Genomic DNA, 8,151 nt, shown 5'->3' with positions numbered 1-8,151 from the left:
CCTCTACTTCCACCAAGGGTGGAGGATACCCAAGATGAGAATGAGGTACAACAGGCACCCCCGCCTCGTACTTTACGAGACTATCTACAACCGGCGGGAGTGAGTACGCCCTCATGCATGATTTTCCCTGAAAACACAGGACAAATGGACATCAAGCCAGGAGTTATCCAACTCCTTCCCAAATTCCATGGACTTGAATCAGAAAGTCCATATTTACATTTGAAAGAGTTCGATGAGATTATGGCTACATTATGTTTTCCTAATGTATCTGAGGATACAGTCAGGCTGAAACTCTTTCCTTTTTCCTTAAAAGAGAAAGCTAAGACGTGGTTACATTCACTGCGTCCTAGATCCATTGGCACATGGAACGACATGCAGAGGAAATTCATAAAAAAATTCTTTCCACATCATAAAACGATTACCCTCAGAAAAGCAATCATGAACTTTGCCCAAAAGGAAGATGAAACATTCTTCCAATGTTGGGAAAGGTTCAAAGATTTGGTCAGTTCATGCCCACAACACGGATTTGAAACGTGGCGTATTATAAATTTTTTCTATGATGGACTGACATCTTTCATGTGCCAAATGGTCGAGACAATGTGTAATGGAGAGTTCATTAATAAAGATGTTGACGATGGATGGGATTACCTCGATAGTCTCGCTGAAAAAACACAATCATGGGACTATTACCCAATGGCGAACACCACGTCTAGGCCGACTCAATTAAAGGAGAAAGGTGGATTATATCTCTTGAAAGAAGAGAATGATCTCAAGTGTAAAGTGACTACGCTCATAAGGAAAGTTGAAGCCATGGAAGAAAAGAAGGATAAGGTTAATGAAATTGTTTGCGGCATCTGCGATTGCAACATTCATACAACTGAAAATTGTCCTACAATACCCGCCTTTCGAGGAGTATTGAATGAACAAGCTAATGCCGTAAACAACTATCAAAGACCTTTTACTGGACCTAACTCCAATACATACAATCCTGGTTGGAAAAATCATCCAAACTTTAGTTGGAGGAATGGACAAACGGCTACTCCTCCAGGTTTCTTCAATCAAAATCCAAATCAAGTGAAACCTCAAGAAGAACCGGTTCAAAATTCCATACAAGAGCTGGCTCAGGCTATGCAGGGAATTACAGATTTTTTATAAAAGTTAGATTCTCGTATGATGGTTATAGAAAAGGAGATGCTTCCTGCATAACCTCTCCCCAATCCTAAACCGCAGTACGAGATTAATGATCCCAGTTCTTCAAATCAGATGAGGCACGTTAAATCCATCACCACTCTTAGGAGTGGAAAGATCATTGATAAAACTCTTCCGGTTAGGCCTGAAAAGCCTCAAGAACCAGAAGAGGACAACAATGATGGAGCTAGTGATGCCCCACAAAAATTAGAACCGGAACTTCTAGAGAAGCCAGTTGCTCCATTCCCCCAACGGTTGGTTTCACCAAAACCTCTTTCTAACTCTCAGGATATCCTATAGGTGTTGAAACAAGTGAAAGTTAACATTCCTTTACTTGATGTCGTGAAACAGATTCCTTCATATGCTAAATTTCTGAAAGACTTATGCACGACCAAAAGACGAAAAATTATTCAAAAGAAAATCTTCTTGACTGAGAAAGTGAGTGCCATCCTGAAGCAAGACGTGCCGCAGAAATTCAAGGATCCCGGTAGCCCAACTATATCATGTGTAATTGAGAACTATCGAATTGATCACGCACTTCTTAACTTAGGAGCGAGCGTAAATCTAATTCCCTACTCGGTATACAAACAGTTAGGTTTGGGTGAATTAAAACCCACCCTAACCACACTACAACTTGCTGATCGCTCTGTTTGTGTACCAAGAGGGATAATTGAGGATGTGTTGGTCCAAGTTGATAGATTTTACTACCCTGTAGATTTTATCATCCTGGACACTGAACCCATCAATAACATGAGCACTCAGATTCCTGTCATTCTTGGTCGCTCATTCCTTTCCACGTCAAATGCAATTATCAATTGTAGGAATGGTGTCATGACTATGTCTTTTGGAAATTTGACATTGGAGTCAAACATTTTTTTCAATAACAGCAGCAACGCAGAGGATGATGACGATTTCCACGACATTAACATGATTGACTCTTTCATGGACGATACGACACCTCTGACCTTATCCTCCGACCATCTAGAGACATGCCTGGCCCACTCCCATGATTTTGATGATGACATGCTTAGGAAGACATGCGCCTTGCTTAATACTGCACCGGTACTTGAAGTTAACCGGTGGAGGCCACAATTTGAAAAATTACCACAAACCGATGTAGTGCCTCTACCGTCTAACCTCAAGCCGCTGAAGCTTGACCTAAAACCTTTGCCCTCTGATTTGAAATATGCCTATTTAGGTCAAGATGAGACATACCCGGTGGTGATCTCTGCCCACTTGGAGAAAGAACAGGAGAGTATGCTCATATCTACTCTCATTGAGCATAAAGGAGCCCTGGGATGGACGATAGCGGACCTCAAGGGAATCGATCCCTCGATTTGTACTCACCGCATATATCTTGAGGATAATGCAAAAACCGCTCGGCAACTACAATGTGGACTAAATCCAAACATGAAGGAAGTGGTTAAGGCCGAGGTTCTTAAACTATTGGACGTGGGTATCATATACCCTATATCTGATAGTCAATGGGTGAGCCCAACTCAAGTGGACCCTAAGAAGTCCGGAATCACCATCGTAGCCAATGCTAATAATGAACTCGTGCCAACTAGAGTCACTACTGGTTGGAGAATGTGCATTGACTACAGGAAGTTGAATACCGTCACGAGGAAAGACCACTTTCCTTTACCATTCATTGATCAAATCTTGGAAAGGTTAGCTGGTCATTCCTATTACAGTTTCCTTGACGGGTATTCAGGCTACAACCAGATAGAGATAGCCCCTGAAGACCAGGAAAATACCACATTTACATGTCCCTACGGCACCTTTGCCTATCGAAGGATGCCATTCGGACTATGTAATGCCCCTGCCACCTTTCAGCGATGTATGCTTAGTATCTTTTCTGATATGGTAGGGCAATATCTAGAGGTCTTCATGGACGATTTCTCTATTTACGGTCCATCTTTCAGCAAGTGCTTGGAAAGTCTTAAATGTGTGCTGAAAAGATGTGAAGAAAAGAACTTGGTACTTAATTGGGAGAAGTGTCATTTCATGGTTCAGAAGGAAATTATCCTTGGGCATATCATCTCGTCCAAGGGAATCGAGGTAAATAAGGCAAAAATCGATCTTATCTCTAACCTACCTCCACCCAAGAACATCAGAAACGTGCGATCCTTCTTAGGACACGCAGAATTTTACAGGCGATTCATAAAGGACTTTAGTCTCCTCTCTCGTCCTTTATGTAATCTTCTTCAAAAGGATGCTCCATACGAGTGGACCGAGCAATGCCAGGAAGCTTTCACCAAGCTTAAGCGCACGTTAACCACTGCACCTATCATGCAGCCACCCGACTGGAGCCTTCCTTTTGAGCTTATGTGCGACGCTTCTGATTATGCTCTTGGGGCGGTCCTAGGCCAGAGAAAAGATAAGAGGCCATACGTCATTCATTACGCGAGTAGGACTCTAAATCCTGACCAAGTGAACTACTCGACTACGAAAAAGGAACTCTTAGCCGTATTGTTCGCCTTGGACAAATTTAGGTCCTACCTGATCAGATCCAAGATCATTATCTATACAGATCATGCGGCACTGAAGTATCTTCTTTCTAAGAATGATTCTAAGCCCCGCTTGATACGATGGAATCTTCTACTCCAAGAATTTGATTTGGAAATTAAAGATAAAAAGGGAGTAGAAAACGTTGTAGCCGATCACCTTTCTCGCCTTAATACCTCTGATTCCCTTGAGACAACCCATATCAACGACATGTTCCCTGATGAACAACTGTTCCGAGTCTCCCATTCACCTTGGTTCGCTGATATTGCTAATTATCTTGCTACAGGTGCCATACCGACATAGTGGACTGGGCAAGATAAGAAGAAATTCTTCACCGAGGTGCGCAACTTTTTCTGGGATGATCCTTATTTATTTAAATATTGCCCAGACCAAATCCTAAGGAGATGTGTACCAGACGATGAGCATCAGAGCGTCATCTCTTTCTGTCACTCATAGGCCTGTGGTGGTCACTTTTCTGCTAAAAAGACCATGGCCAAGATTCTGCAGTGTGGCTTTTACTGGCCCACTATGTTTAGGGACACTTATGAGTTTTGCAAAGCTTGTGAGCATTGTCAGAAATTGGGAGCATTGTCCCGTCGAAATATGATGCCTTTGAATCCCATCCTTATCATTGAAGCATTTGATTGCTGGGGCATCGATTTCATGGGACCATTCCCCCAATCATTTGGAAATCTGTATATTTTGCTCGCCGTGGACTATGTCACTAAATGGGTTGAAGCGATTCCATGTCGAACTAATGACCATCGCACGGTCATTAAATTCCTCAAAGAAAACATCTTTTCTCGATTCGGAACGCCTCGAGCCATCATTAGTGATGGGGGCTCACACTTTTGTAATAGACCATTTGAGAGCTTAATGAAGAAATACGGTATCTCTCATAAGGTGAGCACCCCATACCATCCACAGACAAGTGGACAAGCTGAGATTTTCAATAGGGAGATCAAACACATTTTGGAGAAAACGGTTAACCCAGATCGTAAGAATTGGTCAATTCGATTGACCGATGCCTTATGGGCATATCGTACTGCCTTTAAAACCCCTATTGGAATGTCTCCCTTTAGACTTGTCTATGGGAAAGCTTGTCACTTGCCTGTGGAGCTGGAACATAAAGCATACTGGGCGATCAAAAATCTTAATTTCAATCTAGACAACGCTGGCTCGCTACGCAAACTTCAATTGAATGAACTGGAGGAAATCCGGAATAGTGCATACGATAATTCGAGAATTTACAAGGACAAGATGAAAGCATTTCATGACCAACACATTTTGCGAAAATCATTCACGCCTGGTCAGAAGGTCCTTTTGTACAATTCTCGATTACATCTCTTTCCGGGTAAGCTTCGATCTCGTTGGACCGGCCCTTACATTGTTGTCACTGTTTTTCCGCATGGGGCCGTTGAGATAAGAGATCCCGACAATGGCAAGGAGTTTAAAGTCAATGGACATCGATTGAAAACATTTGTCAAGAAATTTGATTCAGAGGACATGTCCATGCCTCTGACTGATCCTGTCTACAAGGATTGATCTCCTAGTCTGATGGAGGTACAGGTAAGTTTATCGCTTTCATAGGACTAGGGTAGTTGCTTCATTTGTCTGGCTGAAGACGGTAAACTTAGCGCTCCTGGGAGGCAACCCAGCCCTTCATTTCATTTCATTTTTTTTTTCATTAGTTAGTTCAATGTTTGTGGGTAACATTACTGCAAACCCTCACGAGACTCAAACTCGTCCACTAGGGGCAACCTAGGGGTTTAAAGGCTTGTTGCATATGCTAAATGCAATCGAGAGTACCTGCGAAAGTGGTATAGGTAGGATTTCATTTGTGCTATTTTTATTTTTATTTTTGTTGGTTTCTCTTTTGTGCTGACCCGCTCTTACGTAGATATCTTTGGAAAACCTCTTGATTCTTTCGTCCAGGTACTATCTTTCCATCACTCCTCTTATATTTTCGTTGTCCCATATGCATTGCATGCCTATTTCTTTTACATTGAGGACAATGTAGATTTTAGGTTGGGGGTGGGAGATTAGGTTTCCTAATCTGTATTTTCTTGGTCTTGAGCGAAAATTGTGAAAATTTTAAATTTTTCTGGAATTTCGTATGAATTCAAAGTGATTTTGATGGCCATCTGGGACACTTGGAGTTATAAAATACATGATGTTGGTAATTTATGACCCTTGGATTCAGAGTTTGAACTATTAATCCATTATTAGAAGTTTTAAACATAGATTGAATCATAATTTTACATGTCACATTTCGCTTACACATTAAGGTTCCATTCGATATTGAAGGATTAATTTGGTGATCACTAAGCTTGAAAGGAACCAACTTAAGAAATTGAAAAGATTGGGCGAATGGTTTTCACCATAGGTTTGCTCCCTACAGGTGAAGGTTTGATTCCCCAAGGTTGACATTCATAAACTTTTTGGCAACCGGTCTTTACCATAGGTTTGCTCCCTATAGGTATAGATTCGATTCTCCTCCTTGGCTGTACTTTTAAGCAAGTTGACATAGTGGGAAAATCATCAAAAGCTGGAAGAATGAATCAAGCTTTGGTTTAGGTGTTGGTTATCATGAATTCTCTTGTGGTTACCAATGATATCCTGAATTAGAGAAGTGAATTTTAATAATGTTAAGCCGATATTACACTATACACTCATGGAACTCAATATTTTGAATCGTTCTAATTAATGGATTAATATGTGAGCTTGATTCCAGGAGAAAGTAATGCCAACATTCATGAATCTTAGAATTCGAGTATCTGAATTGTTTTTCATAAACCTCTTGAGTTTGTAGAAATTGTCCTATAACTCTCAATTTATTTTTCGCATACCTTACTCAGGACAACCAAGATGCTGGTTGGGGGTTGTGTTGAGGGTCAAATATTGCATATCAGACCCCAGTTTTTGCCTGGATTTACAAACATAGTACTGTTATCGGCCTGATTTAATCATGTTTGTGATGCAGAAAGTATTCACGAGCCTGGACTGAGAAAGGGTACTAAAAGCATGGATTTAACAGTCTGAAGTCACCAAGGCAAGCGACGGACCCTAGGAGACCAAGATCGACAGATTTGCACGCCAAGGATCCAAGAAAATCGAGGAATTGAAGCTCAAGTGGCCTGAAAAGTGTCCAGAATGCAAGATCATAGGGTTCCCACCATCTGATCAGTTCGAAACTCCATACGTGGCCTGAGGACCATAAATGAACCGTACACGTAAAATTTCATCCATTGGATCGCTCTAGAAGTGTCCCAATGGACATATCAGCCTATAAAATAGTGATATGGGGCCCACCTGATCTTTGGATACGCTTCAGTCTTGGACTCAACATCTTAATTTGAATGGGGAAGAAGATGGATGGAGAGGATTGTACAGATTCATCACGAGTGGACCCCATCGATATCGCCAGTGCACAGTGCGTAAGTGCACTCGATGTGCACCGAATCAAGTCGATCGGGTCAGCGCCGCTGACCCGATCCTTCTCGCATACGGAGAACAGCGGGCGGACGCTGTTCGTCCGTTTTCGTGTAGTGGGCCCCATCAGTCACAGGTTTCGACAATCCGAGCCGTCCATATGCTCTGCGAGGTGACCAACACCATCGCCTAGCTTTCCTTTTTGGCCCATGCACACACACAGAGGCAGATTTCATGTAAACGCAGGAATGGACGGTGGGAACAAAGATCGCATGGGCCACACCGAATCTAACATAAAACCAGCCGAATCTTATTGGTTTTTCGACGCGAATCGAATGGTCGGAGTGGATTTTACACACGGCGTCAATAAGCGGCTCGCCGACCTTCACAGCGCCCGACCGCGTGAGCTCTGTTCGCAATAGGAAGTTGCGGTCGATCCAGGTGGGCCATCATCGCTGATCAAAACAGTGATCCGGACCGTCTATTGTGTAGAGAGGTTTTTGGAAAGAAAAGAAGAAAGGAAGAAACGTGAAGACAGGGAGCGTTTGGAGGAGATCAGCGTTTGGAGGGAGGTGGCTGGACGATTGCGAGAGAGAGAGAGATCCGGTTTTGTTCTTTTTCTTTTATTTATTTCTTTCCTTTGATTTTTTTCCTATGGTTCTAGCATGATCATGCTAGGCTAAACCTCTTAGCTGGGGCTAAGAGGTGAAGCTTGTAGCCTGATGGGAGTTTTTACTTATGTTTTTTTTTGGTTTAAACAGAACTGATGTTGCTTTTAGATTAATTAAAAGAATATTTCTTGTCTTTAATGGTCTGTTGTGACTGAAATTACAATGGATCTGCAATGGCCTTGAATATCTCTTTTTCCCTTTTAATGTATATGACGTCAGGAAGCCCTGTTGTTCACCATCGCCTCCTGGGCATGGTCGGATGATGGTACCCTTCCTAACCTTCATGCACTATTGATTGGTTGGTGATTAGTTTAATTCTGTTGTCAACTTTGTTTCCTGGGCATGGTTTGGT

At 42.2% G+C, this 8,151-nt stretch overlaps 1 non-coding gene across 1 annotated transcript; it reads right to left on the bottom strand.

Annotated features, from left to right (window-relative positions):
• Window positions 1–420: 420 nt before the first annotated feature.
• LOC131257043 (small nucleolar RNA R71) lies at window positions 421–527 on the bottom strand. The gene has a single exon (XR_009177066.1). It is a non-coding gene; the product is annotated as a small nucleolar RNA R71 (small nucleolar RNA).
• Between the last annotated feature and the right edge of the window lie 7,624 nt (window positions 528–8,151).

This window comes from Magnolia sinica, chromosome 9, assembly GCF_029962835.1.
Source record: "Magnolia sinica isolate HGM2019 chromosome 9, MsV1, whole genome shotgun sequence".
NCBI classification, from domain to species: domain Eukaryota; kingdom Viridiplantae; phylum Streptophyta; class Magnoliopsida; order Magnoliales; family Magnoliaceae; genus Magnolia; species Magnolia sinica.
Note: the sequence above shows the minus strand (reverse complement) of the source record. Positions and strands in the feature narration are given on the sequence as shown.